This window comes from Salvelinus namaycush, chromosome 9 (assembly GCF_016432855.1).
Source record: "Salvelinus namaycush isolate Seneca chromosome 9, SaNama_1.0, whole genome shotgun sequence".
In the NCBI taxonomy this organism is placed as follows: Eukaryota; Metazoa; Chordata; class Actinopteri; order Salmoniformes; family Salmonidae; genus Salvelinus; species Salvelinus namaycush.
In genome coordinates, this window is record NC_052315.1 from 18,170,087 (window position 1) to 18,184,870 (window position 14,784).

At 42.6% G+C, this 14,784-nt stretch overlaps 1 pseudogene; it reads right to left on the reverse strand.

Annotated features, from left to right (window-relative positions):
- Positions 1-5,182: 5,182 nt before the first annotated feature.
- On the reverse strand, positions 5,183-14,081 carry LOC120053177 (annotated as a pseudogene).
- Positions 14,082-14,784: the final 703 nt, after the last annotated feature.

Consider the following 14,784-nt stretch of genomic DNA (forward strand, 5'->3'; position numbering starts at 1 on the left):
GGTGGACTGCGTGTGATAGACACACCCCCCCCCCCCCCCCCCCCAGCTGTGTTGTGGAGGTGCAGTGTGACCGATGGGCAGCCCAGTAGGGAGCTACAGCCTCCTCATATGCCACCAGCTAGGGGGATCCATTATCACAAACAGCCCTGGAATAGTGCGGGTGACTCAACAGGCAGGAGGTGGGCTTGTTCATCAGTCTTCCCTCACGTTCCAAAGGCCCGAGTAATCAATCCTGGTGCATCAGAGCTGGGAGCATCCACATGCACACATTGTCATCATCAGGCCCTGCTTCTCTATATTCTACTCGCTGTGCTGTCCGCCCTCACAGAGGTAATGGGTGACATCAGTCATGACAACGCCACCTGGCCACCTATCGTAGCGTGTAGTCAGTCAGGATCTCACCTTAGGACAGGAGAGGACAACTAGGGACACCAGTTTTTGGGAGAAAAACAAGAATACTGTTAGTGAATAAAATATACCTTAACCACAGCCTCAGTAGTGAAACTTTTACAATCTACCCATGTTGACACTCAATTTACTGAAGTAGAACCTTAAGACAAAACAAGAAGTTTGCCATTATGATTTGTTATCTATGAACAAATACAAAATGGTTGGAATTCAGACATTTTTATTCTTAAGTTGACTCCTTTTGGCGAGTCTCAACTGTGGGGGGGTAACAGAAAATCACCATAAAATGAGCTTGTCAGAATAGTGGAAGATCCACATGTACATAAACAGCTGCCTCTAGAGATCTGACTAGGCCTGTGTGTGTGGCACCACTGTGTTAGGACTGTTAAGCAGTATAGCGTAATTTTTTTCTTCATAATAAATAGATTAAATTCAACAATTAGACTGGGCTATCATACAAATGTGGGTTTATGACACGGGTGGTCAACTGGCGAGCCGCGGATACATTTGTAGTCCTGCAGATCAATTTCCAAACGATAGATAGAATATCTGAAATAAAATAAACGCAACATGTTGGTCAACATGTGTTGGTTTCATGAGCTGAAATAAAAGATCCCTGACATTTTCCATAAGCACAAAAAGCTTCTCCCCCAATATTGAGCACAAATTTGTTAACATCCCTGTTAGTGAGCATTTCTCCTTTGCCAAGATAATCCATCCACCTGGCAGGTGTGGCATATCAATAAGCTGATTAAACGGCATGATCATTACACAGGTGTACCTTGTGCTGTGGACAATAAAACGGCCACTTTAAAATGGGCAGTTTTCATACAACACAATACCACAGATGTATCACGTTTTAAGGGAACATGCAAATGGCATACTGACTGCAGGAATGTCCACCAGAGGTGTTAATTTTATGTACATTTCTCTGACATAAGCAGCCTCCAACTTCATTTAGAGAATTAGTACGTCCAACCGGCCTCACAACATGTATCCACGCCAGCCCAGGACCTCCACATCTGGCTTTTTCACCTGCGGGATCATCTGTGACCAGCTACCCGGACAGCTGATGAAACTGAGGAGTATTTATGTTTGTAATTTAAAGCCCTTTTGTGGGGAAAAACTAATTCTGGTTAGCTGGGGGTGGGCTATGCCCTCCCAGGCCCACCCATGGCTGCACCCCTGCCCAGTCATGTGAAATCCATAGATTAGGGCCTAATGAATTCATTTAAAATTGACTTATGAACTATAGCACAGTAAAATCGTCAGAATTATTGCATGTTGTGTTTACATTGATTTGACGTAAAATAAAAATAAAATAAAAATCACACACACCATTCAAAAGTTTGGACACCTACTCATTCAAGGGTTTTTCATTTTTACTATATTGTAGAATAATAGCGAAGACATCAAAACTATGAAATAATACATATGGAATCATGTAGTAACCAAGAAAGTGTTAAAGAAATCTAAATATATGTTATATTTGAGATTCTTCAAAGTAGCCACCCTATGCCTTGACAGCTTTGCACTCTTGGCATTCTGTCATACAGCTTCATGGAGGTAGTCACCTGGAATGCATTTCAATTAACTTCTTATGGCTGCAGGGGCAGAATTGAGTAGCTTGGATGAAAGGTGCCCAGAGGTGCCCATAGTAAACTGCCTGCTCCTCAGTACCAGTTGCTAATATATGCATATTATTATTCGTATTGGATAGAAAACACTCTGAAGTTTCTAAAACTGTTTGAATGATGTCTGTGAGTATAACAGAACTCATATGGCAGGCAAAAACCTGAGAAAAAATCCAAACAGGAAGTGGGAATTCTGAGGCTGGTCGATTTTCATCCAAGATCCTATTGAATTCACAGCGAGATATTGATGAGTTTGCACTTCCTACGGCTTCCACTAGATGTCAACAGTCTGTAGAATCTTGTCTGATGCCTCTACTGTGAAGGGGGGCCGAATGACAGGGGATTTAGTCAGGTCTGCCTGACCATGCTCTGACCATGCGAGTTCACATGAGAGGGAGCGCTGTTCCCTCGCTCCTCTGAAGTCAATGTAATTCTCCGGTTGCAACGTTATTCAAGATTTATGTTAAAAACATTCTAAAGATTGATTCAATACATCATTTGACATGTTTCTACTGACTGTTACGGAACTTTTGGACATTTCGTCAGCTTTTAGTGAACGCGCTTCCTGACGTTGGATTTGTTTACCAAACACGCTAACAAAAATAGCTAATTGGACATAAATTATGGACATTACTGAACAAAACGAACATTTCTTGTGGAAGTGGGAGTCCTGGGAGTGCATTCCGACGAAGATCAGCAAAGGTAAGTGAAGATTTATAATGCTTTTTGTTGACTGCACAATTTGGCGGGTAACTGTATGGCTGAACGCTGTTTTCAGATTATTGAATATTGTGTTTTGCCGTAAAGCTTTTTGAAATCTGACACAGCGGTTGCGTTAAGAACAAGTGTATCTTTAATTCTATGTAAAACATGTATCTTTCATCAAAGTTGATGAGTATTTATGTTATTTGACGTGGCTCTCTGCAATTTCTCCGGATATTATGGAGGCATTTCTGAACATGGCGACAATGTAAACTGAGATTTTTGGATATAAATATTAACCTTATCGAACAAAACATATATGTATTGTGTAACATGAAGTCCTATGAGTGTCATCTGATGAAGATCATCAAAGGTTAGTGATTCATTTTATCTCTATTTCTGCTTTTTGTGACTCCTGTCTTTGGCTGGAAAAATGACTGATTTTGCGGTGACCTAACAATCGTTTGTGGTGCTTTTGCTGTAAAGCCTATTTGAAAATCGGACACTTTGGTGGGATTAACAACAAGATTACCTTTAAAATGGTATAAGATACATGTATGTTTGAGGAATTTTAATTATGAGATTTCTGTTTGAATTTGGCGCCCTGCACTTTCACTGGCTGTTGTCATATCATCCCGTTAACGGGATTGCAGCCATAAGAAGTTAACAGGTGTGACTTGTTAAGTGAATTTGTGGAATTTCTTTCCTTTCGTAATGCGTTAGAGCCAATCATTTTTGTTGTGACAAGGAAGGTGTGGTATACAAAAGATAGCCCTGTTTGGTAAAAGACCAAGTCCATATTATGGCAAGAAAGCTCAAATAAGCAAAGAGAAACAACAGTCCATCATTAATTTAAGACATGAAGGTCAGTCAATACAGAACATTTCAAGAACTTTGAAAGTTTCTTCAAGTGCAGTCGCAAAAACCATCAAGCGCTATGATGAGACTGGTTCTCATGAGGACCGCCACAGGAAAGACCCAGAGTTACCTCTGCTGCAGAGGATAAATTCATTAGTTACCAGCCTCAGAAATTGCAGCCCAAATAAATGCTTCACAGAGTTCAAGTAACAGACATCTCAACATCAACTGTTCAGAGGAGACTGCACAAATCTGGCTGGTGTGTTTTGGGTCATTGTCCTGTTGAAAAACAGATGATTGTTTTTCAACAGGACAATGACCCAAAACACACCTCCGGGCTGTGTAAGGGCTATTTGACCAAGAAGGAGAGTGGAGTGCTGCATCAGATAACCTGGCCTGCACAATCACTTGACCTCAACCCAAATTAAATGGTTTGGGATGAGTTGGACCGCAGAGTGAAGGAAAATTAGCCAACAAAGGCTATGTGGGAACTCCTTCAAGAGTTTTGGAAAAGCATTCCAGATGAAGCTGGTTGAGAGAATGCCAAGAGTGTGCAAAGCTGTCAAGGCAAAGGGTGGCTACTTTGAAAAATCCTAAATATATTTATTTGGTTACTACAGGATTCCATGTGTGTTATTTCATAGTTTTACAATGTAGGAAATAATAAAAATAAAGAAAAACCCTTGAATGAGTAGATGTATAAATAAACACCATTTTTTTAGGAATCTCAGTTGGGGGTCTCAATTTACTGTTGAGTTAGAATAGTACAATGCACAAAGTGCAATTTCAAAAATTTGTTGTGCAGCAGTTTCTCTTGCTATGTCAGACAGTAACTCAATTAGCCCATCTTACCTAACATTTTTTGGATTGGTAAATTTGTTTACATAGCTGGGTGATAGACTATCTACCGACCGGGGAGGCCCCCATTGATTTTGTTAGTCACTCAGATATCATTAAAAAAATCTGTTTAAAAAAATGTATCTCTGCCCAATGGCAAACTATGTAGAATTGCAGGAAATGAACTGGCTCTGACTTCTTGTGTGGGTATAGATGTGGGTACGTAGACTTGCATGAGGAGTTCAGATTTTCTGTGGCCCCCACCAAAGTTTCCCCATCCCTGGTCTCGGGCATTGGCGGACCACATGGCATCCAAGATGTCCTCCCCAAACTGGGAAGGGATTCGACAAAGGCATTAAAGACACCCTTCACTTCATCCTCTCGTGAACATAATGAAGTCTAGGAGAGGAGGAGGACAGTATCAACTTATCAAACCATGGTGTGAGACAGCCAGACACTGCTTGAGTGGTCTACTGCCTCCACTGTCATCCTGGTGGAAACACAGGTTCATCCAGTCTGGGTCTCCTCTATCCTGGTCTGTGAACACCACCAGTCTGGTCCATGAGGGACAGCCAGACGAGGCAGTCCACAGCAGGCCACCCAAAGCCATGTTAGGGGAGGAGATCGCTGGGTTGCTGACAAAGCCAGTACTGCTTGTTCATGTCCCTGTGGTAATTCCATGTTCCCCTATCCAGCCTGCCTCCCCTCTCCTCCTCGGTCTTCCAGCCGTGTGTGTGGGCCTATCAGAGGACCTGTTCAGTGCTGGAGGCAGAGATGTCCAGGAGTCTCCAGGCTGCATAAAGGTTGAGCTCCTCCTGGTCTCGACACAGGGCCCATACATACATCATCCTCAGCACCTTGTCCTGTTGACAAACACAGACAGGCAAACACATAATTACGATCAGAGGGATTGGCAAATTGCACAAATGAAATCCATTTTCAATCCTTTGGAACGTGTGTTGAAAGTGTACACTGTACAACCCTGGCTAGCCTGTTCTCTCAGACCAGAGACAAAGTGTACACTGTACAACCCTGGCTAGCCTGTTCTCAGACCAGAGACAAAGGGCAACAAAAGTTGTCTCATCAACAGTACAGGACATAACAGCCCAGCCTCCATAAATCCCCTGGCAGTGCCCTGCACCAGACTGAGGGGTTGCCAGCTTCCTGCGGCTGCCCATCCATTATTAGGAAGATGTTCCTGATGTTTGGTATACTCGGTGTATAGAGACAAAATACAGACAGCCTACAAGTAGCAAAACAGAAAAATAGCTTGAACATTAAAATGTATTCCAATATGATTGAAATAGGCCTATAGCCTATACTCTTTATATTAATGCAGTCGTCTCGGTTTTCATTTGAAGCATCTTTATATATCGCTTGTTTGTATCAATTGCCAAGACATTGGTAACTTTGTATTTGTAGTCAACTTTGTTCTGAGGTTATTGGTGGTCACAGAGAGACAGATGAACCATGTGTTTCTATGTTTAGCGGAGATCTTCTGTGTATAAAGTCATGTGGGAGGGCAACAAAAAAGCATCCAACAACGCACTTAGCTGTTCTACGAGTGGTCTGGGGCAGGTGTTAGATTATGAACATATTGAAGTGCAGCTTCAACGCACTTAGCTGTTCTACGAGTGGTCTGGGGCAGGTGTTAGATTATGAACATATTCAAGTGCAGCGTTAATAGCGATGGTTTTGGGAAACAGCTCAGAAATTGAACGATGCTCCTACAATGGTTCTAACGGGCCCTGGATGCTTTCATGTGGAGCCTGGATGACAGTCAGCAGGGCTCCATTGAAAGACGAGGAAGCCACTTTAGACTATTGAAATGCACCCTGGGTCTGAAACATTGCCTTGTCTGATTGGACAAGCTAAGAGACAAAAATATCCCTGTTTTAATACTTTTACAATGCAATCCTTATTTCCAGAGTAGAGATGGAGGGTGTATTCTAATCACAGGGTCTCCTATCACGTCGCCTTTAGTGTTGCGGATCACCATGACCAGCTGGGCCTGGAAGGTGATGATCAGCACTTGACCCTGCTCCATCATCTTCCCCATGGCTAGCTGAGAAAACACGATAAAAAGACACTATTAGAAAAGAACATCCCATAAACCAATAACAGGAAGTGTTTATTGCAAAGATTAACTCACATCAATGTTGTCTATGTCCAGGATCTTAGAGTGGAACTGCAGGCCCATAGCCTTGGCCTGTTGGATGGGGTGGGCCAGCTGGCTGTACGTCTATGAACAAGACAGAGGTGTGGCAAACAGCAACGGCAGGAAAAAAAATGTACAGGTCACCATTTACAGTACTTCAAAATAATCAATTAATCTTCTGCTGGTGTACAAATGACTAGCCGATCATTGGTGAATAAAAGTGCTTACGGCTTCATAACACCAGTCCTTCAGCACCTCGAGCTCCCCTCGGATCATGGCCTACAGACAGACACACAGAGAGACAGGTAAGGCAGGTAGGTACAGTGATATCCACACCTCATGAGACACTGCAGATAGACAAAAATGGCAATAAAATGTATCTGGACAGTAAAGAAAGTGCTCCATTGATTTTACAATTCATCTGGATATTTACCTGATTTAAATGAGACTAATGTTGAAGGTTGCGGACCGAAACATTTAACTGCAGTGACATACATGGAAGGGTTCATTCCCAAGTGTCTTCAGCTCGAAAAGAACAACCTGTGTTCTTCCTGTATACCTTCATCACGATTTGTACCACATCAATGTCAGAGGAAATATCTTTCTTCACCTCCAGTACGTTGGGTATGATGTCAAATTCACACTGCTTGAGGAAGACATCCTTGTCGAACAACGGGTCCACCTTCAGAATCTCTGTCAGCACCTCTGACATCTCTGTCTTGGAGAAGAGCCCACCTGAACAGACACACACAAGTTAGACAAGAACAAAAGACAGAGCCCACCTACCAAAGGCTGATGTGATTGGGGTGGGTGGTATGGAGAAGTCAATAGGTTACCTAGGACGTCGGTCATTTTATCTGTGACGGCACGAGACGCTCTGAGGGCATTCTCGCTTTCATCATACTTCATCCTCTTCCCAGGGTTCTTTGAGATGAAAGGGCAGAGTAAGTCATTTAGTCACAGTGCATCAACATCACACAAAGGGTTACAGGGTGGGGGGGGGGGGGGGGGGGTTGGACTCAGCATAAGTACAGTATTTCCTCAAAGCCAGGACATCGAGTTGGACCAAATGGATCAAACATGGGGACTGAGCTGTGGGTCAATGTACACCACAGCTCTGCTGTGTGATTGATGACTGGGTTGTGACTGATGCTACAAAACGAAAGTCAATACCACAGCATTTCTATTGACTTTTCACAATGTCATTACTGTATATCATTCATAGCTCCTTTTCACCAGTCAGAAACATTTTGTCAGCACTGTTTCTTTGGTAATACTCAATTGCTTGTTCCATGTATAAGGCTACAGTGTAAACCAGGGGTACTCAAATACTAAACAAAAATATAAAAACGCAACAAATGTTGCTTCCATGTCCATGAGCTGAAATAAAAAGACCCCAGATAACAAAAAGATTCTCTCGCATTTCTCCATTGCCAAGATAATCCATCCACCTGACAGGTGTCATATCAAGAAGCTGATTAGACAGCATGATCATGGACACAGGTGCACCTTGTGCTAGGGAAAACAAAAGGCCACTAAAATGTGCAGTTGTCACAACGCCACAAATGTCTCAAGTTGAGGGAGCATGCAATTGGAATGTCCCCCAGAGCTGTTGATTGAAAATATGTTAATTTCTCAAACGTCGTTTTAGGGAATTAGGCAGTACATCCAAAACAGCCTCACAACTGCAGACCAGGTGTATGTTGTCGTGTGGGCGAGCATGTTGCTGATGTCAACGTTGTGAACAGAGTGCCCCATGGTGGCGATGGAGTTATGGTATGGACAGGTATAAGCTACAGACAATGAACACAATTGTATTTTATAGGGGCGGCAGGTAGCCTAGTGGTTAGAGCGTTGGGCTAGTAACCAAAAGGTTGCAAGATCAACCTTTTGGTTCTTACTGGTTGGTAGGTTTCTGTACCAAATATTAAGTTCTGCTTTTCTGATGTATCAAATACTTATGTCATGCAATAAAATGCAAATGAATTACTTAAAAATCATACAACGTGATTTTCTGGATTTTTGTTTTAGATTCCGTCTCTCACAGTTGAAGTGTACCTATGATATAAATTACAGACCTCTACATGCTTTGTAAGTAGGAAAACCTGCAAAATCGGCAGTGTATCAAATACTTGTTCTCCCCACTGTATGCGGAGCACTTGTTGGCTGCTTTTCCTTCACTCTGCGGTCCAACTCATCATAAAACCATCTCAAATTGGATTGAGGTCATCTGATATGGCACTCCATCACTCTCTATCTTGGTCAAATAGCTCTTATACAGCCTGGAGGTGTGTAGGGTCATTATGCTGCAGTAGTTTATGTGTCGGGGGGCTAGGGTCAGTCTGTTATATCTGGAGTACTTCTCCGGTCTTATCCGGTGTCCTGTGTGAATTTAAGTATGCTCTCTCTTTCTCTCTCGGAGGACCTGAGCCCTAGGACCATGCCTCAGGACTACCTGGCATGATGACTCCTTGCTGTCCCCAGTCCACCTGGCCGTGCTGCTGCTCCAGTTAACTGTTCTGCCTGCGGCTATGGAACCCTGACCTGTTCACCGGATGTGCTACCTGTCCCAGACCTGCTGTTTTCAACTTTCTAGAGAGCAGGAGCAGTAGAGATACTCTTAATGATCGGCTATGAAAAGCCAACTGACATTTACTCCTGAGGTGCTGACTTGTTGCACCCTCGACAATTACTGTGATTATTATTATTTGACCATGCTGGTCATTTATGAACATCTTGGCCATGTTCTGTTATAATCTCCACCCAGCACAGCCAGAAGAGGACTGGCCACCCCTCATAGCCTGATTCCTCTAGGTTTCTTCCTCGGTTTTTCTAGGGAGTTTTTCCTAGCCATCGTGCTTCTATACCTGCATTGCTTGCTGTTTGGGGTTTTAGGCTGGGTTTCTGTACAGCACTGAGATATCAGCTGATGTAAAAAGGGCTATAAAAATACAATTGATTTGATTATCCTGTTGAAAAACGAATGATAGTGGGACTAAGGTCAAACCAGGTGTGATGGTGTATCGCCTTGAAATCTAAATAAAATCACTGAAAGTGTCACCAGCAAAGCACCATCACACCTCCTCCATGCTTCACGGTGGGAACCACACATGCAGAGATCATCCGTTCACCTACTCTCTCACAAAGACACAGCGATTGGAACCAAAAATCTCAAATTTGGACTCATTAGACCAAAGGACAGATTTCCACCGGTCTAATGTCCATTGCTCGTGTTTCTTGGACCAAGCAAGTCTCTTCTTACTGATGTCCTTAGTAGTGGTTTCTTTGCTGCAAATTGACCATGAAGGCCTGATTCACGCAGTCTCCTCTGAACAGTTAATGTTGAGATGTGTCTGTTACTTGAACTCTGAAGCATTTATTTTCTGAGGCTGGTAACTAATGAACATATCCTCTGCAGCAGAGGTAACTCTGGGTCTTCCATTCTTGTGGCGGTCCTCAAGAGAGCCAGTTTCATCATAGCGCTTGATGGTTTTTGCGACTGCACTGGAAGAAACTTTCAAAGTTCATAAAATGTTCCAGATTGACTGACCTTCATGTCTTAAACTAATGATGGACTGTCATTTCTCTTTGCTTATTTGAGCTTTCTTGCCAAAATATGGACTTGGTCTTTTACCAAATTTCTGTATACCACCCCTACCTTGTCACAACACAACTGATTTGGCTCAAACACATTAAGGAAATAAATTCCACAAATGAACAAGGCACACCTGTTGATTGAAATGCATTCCAGGGCACTACCTCCATGAAGCTGTATGACAGAATGCCAAGAGTGCAAAGCTGTCAAGGCATAGGGTGGCTACTTTGAAGAATCTCAAATATAACATATTTAGATTTCTTTAACACTTTCTTGGTTACTACATGATTCCATATGTATTATTTCATAGTTTTGATGCCTTCACTATTATTCTACAATGTAGAAAATAGTAAAAATGAAAAACCCTTGAATGAGTAGGTGTCCAAACTTTTGAATGGTGTGTGTGTGATTTTTTTATTTTGATTTTTTTTACATCAAATCAATGTAAACATAACATGAAATAATTCTGATGATTTTACTGTGCTATAGTTCATAAGTCAATTTTAAATGAATTCATTAGGCCCTAATCTAAAAAAGTTTTTAAAAAAAGTAAAAATAAAGAAAAACCCTAGAATGAGTAGGTGTGTCCAAACTTTTGACTGGTACTGTATATATACACAAAAGTAAGAGGATACCTCTTATAATTTGTGAATTGGGCTATTTCAGCCACACCTGTTGCTGACAGGAGTATAAAATCAAGCACACAGCCATGCAATCTTCATTGACAAACATTGGCAGTAGAATGGCCTTACTGAAGAGTGGTGACTTTCAACGTGGCACAATCATAGGTTGCCACTTTTCCAACAAGTCAGTTTGTTAAATTTCTACCCTGCTATAGCTGCTCTGGTCAACTGCAAGTGCTGTTATTGTGAAGTGGAAACGTCTAGGAGCAACAACGGCTCAGCCGGGAAGTGGTAGGCCACACAAGCTCACAGAACAGTGCCACTGAGTACTGAAGCGCTGGTTGCGACACTCACTACCGAGTTCCAAACTGCCTCTGGAAGCAACGTCAGCACAAGAACTGTTCATCGGGAGCTTCATAAAATTGTTTTCCATGGCCGAGCAGCCTCACACAAGCCTAAGATCACCATGCGTAATGGCAAGCATCAGCAGGAGTAGTGTAAAGCTCGCCGCCATTGGACTCTGGAGCAGTGGAAATGCATTCTCTGGAGTGATGAATCAAGCTTCACCATCTGGCAGTCCAACGGACTAATCTGTGTTTGGCGGATGCCAGGAAAACGCTACCTGCCCGAATGCATAGTGCCAACTGTAAAGTTTGGTTGAGGAGGAATAATGGTCTGAGGCTGTTTTTCATGGTTCGGGTGAAGGGGAATCTTAACGCTACAGTATACATTGACATTCTAGATGACTCTGTGCTTCCAACTTTGTGGCAATAGTTTGGGAAAGGCCCTTTCATGTTTCAGCATGACAATGCTCGCGTGCACAAAGCGAGGTCCATACAGAAATACATTTGCCGAGATCGGTATGGAAGAACTTGACTGGCCTGCACAAGCTCGTATTGTTACCGTTCCGCTGTCCACCTATTGAGGATGACTGGTGTAAACCTAAGACAGAAACACTGTTTTCAAGGCAGCTAGTCCCCAGCCTCTCATACCTTATCCCTTGGTAGTCCCTGGCCTCCCATTACCTGCTGCTCGTTAGTATTGGGGCCATTAGCTCTAAGATTAACAAGGTTAATAGAAGCAGGACAGTGTTCACCAGACTGGTATAGCAGTCAATCAGCTAGCAGAGGGTTTCCTCATATACACCTTGCTGCTGACCCCACAAACAACTCCAGGGCTAGGTTTAGATCCCTTAAAGACTGATTTTGGAGACCGGACATTTCTGACTAGCAAACATGACGATAGTTCGAATTTGGCAATTAACAAAAATTAATCTTCAAGGTATAGTCAAAAGTAAATGACACGTGTTCAAGTTTACAAACGCACCTGCACCTCAGAGCAACAAGCCACTGTATATGAGCATGGTTCCCACAGAGCCTGAGTCACAGCATTAAGCCACTGATTGGTAGTTTTACACTTGCACTTAGCCCCATCTACTGGACAAACATATTACAGCAGCAGACATTCATTAAAAATGTTTTGATAAAAGCTCACCAGCCAGTTTACACCTCCATCTAGTACCTGGTCGGACCCCCCTTTGCCTCCAGAATAGCCCGAATGCCTCTGGGCATGGATTCTACAAGTCGGAAACTTTCCACAGGAATGTTGGTCCATGCTGACATCACGCAGCTGCTAGAGATTGGACGGCAGTACACCACCGCCACCAGCTTGTACCATTGACACCAGGCAGGATGGGTCCATGGACTTATGCTGCTTACGCCAAATCCTGACTCTGCCATCAGCATGACACAACAGGAACCAGGATTTATTCGGACCAGGCAATGTTTTTCCACTGCTCAATTGTGTAGTGTTGGAGGTCACGTGCCCACTGGAGACGCGTCTTGTTTTTAGCTGACAGAAGTAGAACCCGTTGTGGTCGTCTGCTGCAATAGCACATCCGTGACAAGAATCCGAGATGCTGTTCTGCACACCACTGTTGTGCTGCACCGTTAGTTGTCTGTTTGTGGCCCCATTGTCACACCATTCTATGGAAACTCTAGACACTGTTGTGCATGAAAAGCCCAGCCGTTTCTGAGATACTGACAATTATTCCACACCCAGAGTTCACTTACCTCACTAGTTTTACCCATTCTAAAGTTCAATCGAACAGTAACTGAATGCCTCGATGCCCGTCTGCCTGCTTTATATAGCAAGCCACGGCCATGTTACTCACTCTTTGTTGGAGCGATACATTCAGGGATGTAAACTGGTGAGGGCCAAAAAGGCGACATTTTTTTTTTGCACTCACCCCCGTCTCCGTGGTCAGGCTTCTCACCTAACGTTGCCACTTTGTTATCGGTCAGGGGACGCGCTGCTGTAACTGGCAAGCTTCCTTTCCAGAGTGTGCCCTGATGTGTGATGTTATAGTGTGCCCTATAACTATTAAATTGGTTGCCTCTTCTTTCTTCAGGTCACGTGTTGCGCTGAATTCTGTTACGTAAACGATTGGCTGAGCCTTGGATACAGCCAGTATTGCTACAAACGCGCATCACTCGTTCGCTTACAGCCAGTAGTTATCCAACCCCTCCCCCCAATTTTTTTTTTTTTCATCGGATCTACACAAAACACGTTTTTTGGATTTAAAACAGCGAATTTCACCGAAAGGTGACTAGTTTGCGTCGCTGTACATTTTCGTGAACGGGTGGTGTACCTAATAAACTGGCCGATGAGTGTATATTTTAAAGGAATAGTTCTGTACTCATCATAACATATCATCCTACATTATGATTCAGAAGGGTGATACTTAGAGACGTCAATGAAAACTAAAGACACCAGACAGGTGAAAAAAAAAAAAATGATAAGAGAGACATGCTCACTGTTGAAGACCATATTGTTGTCCTTGAAGTCCTTCCAATGTGCGTACCACTCCCATGGCCTCCCTAGAAAACAGATCACTGCTCACGCACATGCCACCAGACATAGTACAGCAGAAAGTAAACAGTTATCTAGACTAGAACTGCATTTCGCTGTGGCTGTCTACCAATTTACACCCAAAAATTTGGGCACTGAAAAATGTGTTGTGTTATTGAACACAGTTCTACTTGAGTAATGATCTAGAGATTTAGCGATACTGGGAGACTGGCAGCACGTACTCATTAGCCTCGAAGACCTTGTTCTCATTTTCTGCAGCCTTGGATGGAAAGTCGCTCCTCTTCCGTAGTGTCTTGGGGGCCCGGTAGGGCCCACTGATTAAGATCATCAATCTCCTTCTTCACACTCTCCATACCCTGTGTGAGCACATACAGCAGGCCTAAGAGGAAATGCATGGGCTGTTATGATAAGCTACCTAATCAATGGGTTAATTCTGCACATTCCCTCCTGATCATTAGACTTACTTGGTTTATGCAGTGACAATAAAAAAACGGAGCCAGTGGTTGCTATTACGCAGTGAAAATGACCTGGTAACACAAACACAAGGAAGCCGACATCTTGCTTGCATTGCATGTTTTTTTTATTTATTATTATATATTTTTTTATTTATTAACAACAAATCAATACATAAAGTGCATAAGGGAACACAAGTATATATAGATTGTCCATTATATATAATCGAGCTAGGGGGTACAAATATCACATTACAATTACACAAGGACCTTAAGGGACATACATACACTTAAAATTCTAACAGCTTTTTTGTTAGTAGAGAATTTAATAGTCTTAAAATACAGTTAAATTTATTTTTGTAGGGTAAGAAAATGTTTTTTTGTTAGTAAATTTACATTTGTGTATATGAAATTTGGCCAAAAGAATAATGAAATGAATTACATAAAAATGTTGCAGCTTATTTTTATCGTATGTAAAGAATCCAAGCAGTACATCTCTCCACAATAGTGTAAAATCTTCATAAATGTGTTCAATTATAAATCTACTGATGTCTTGCCACAGTTTTCTTACATGTATACAATGCCAAAAAAGATGCAACACTGTTTCTGGGTGGTCATTACAAAAGGAGCAATTTGAATTTATGTT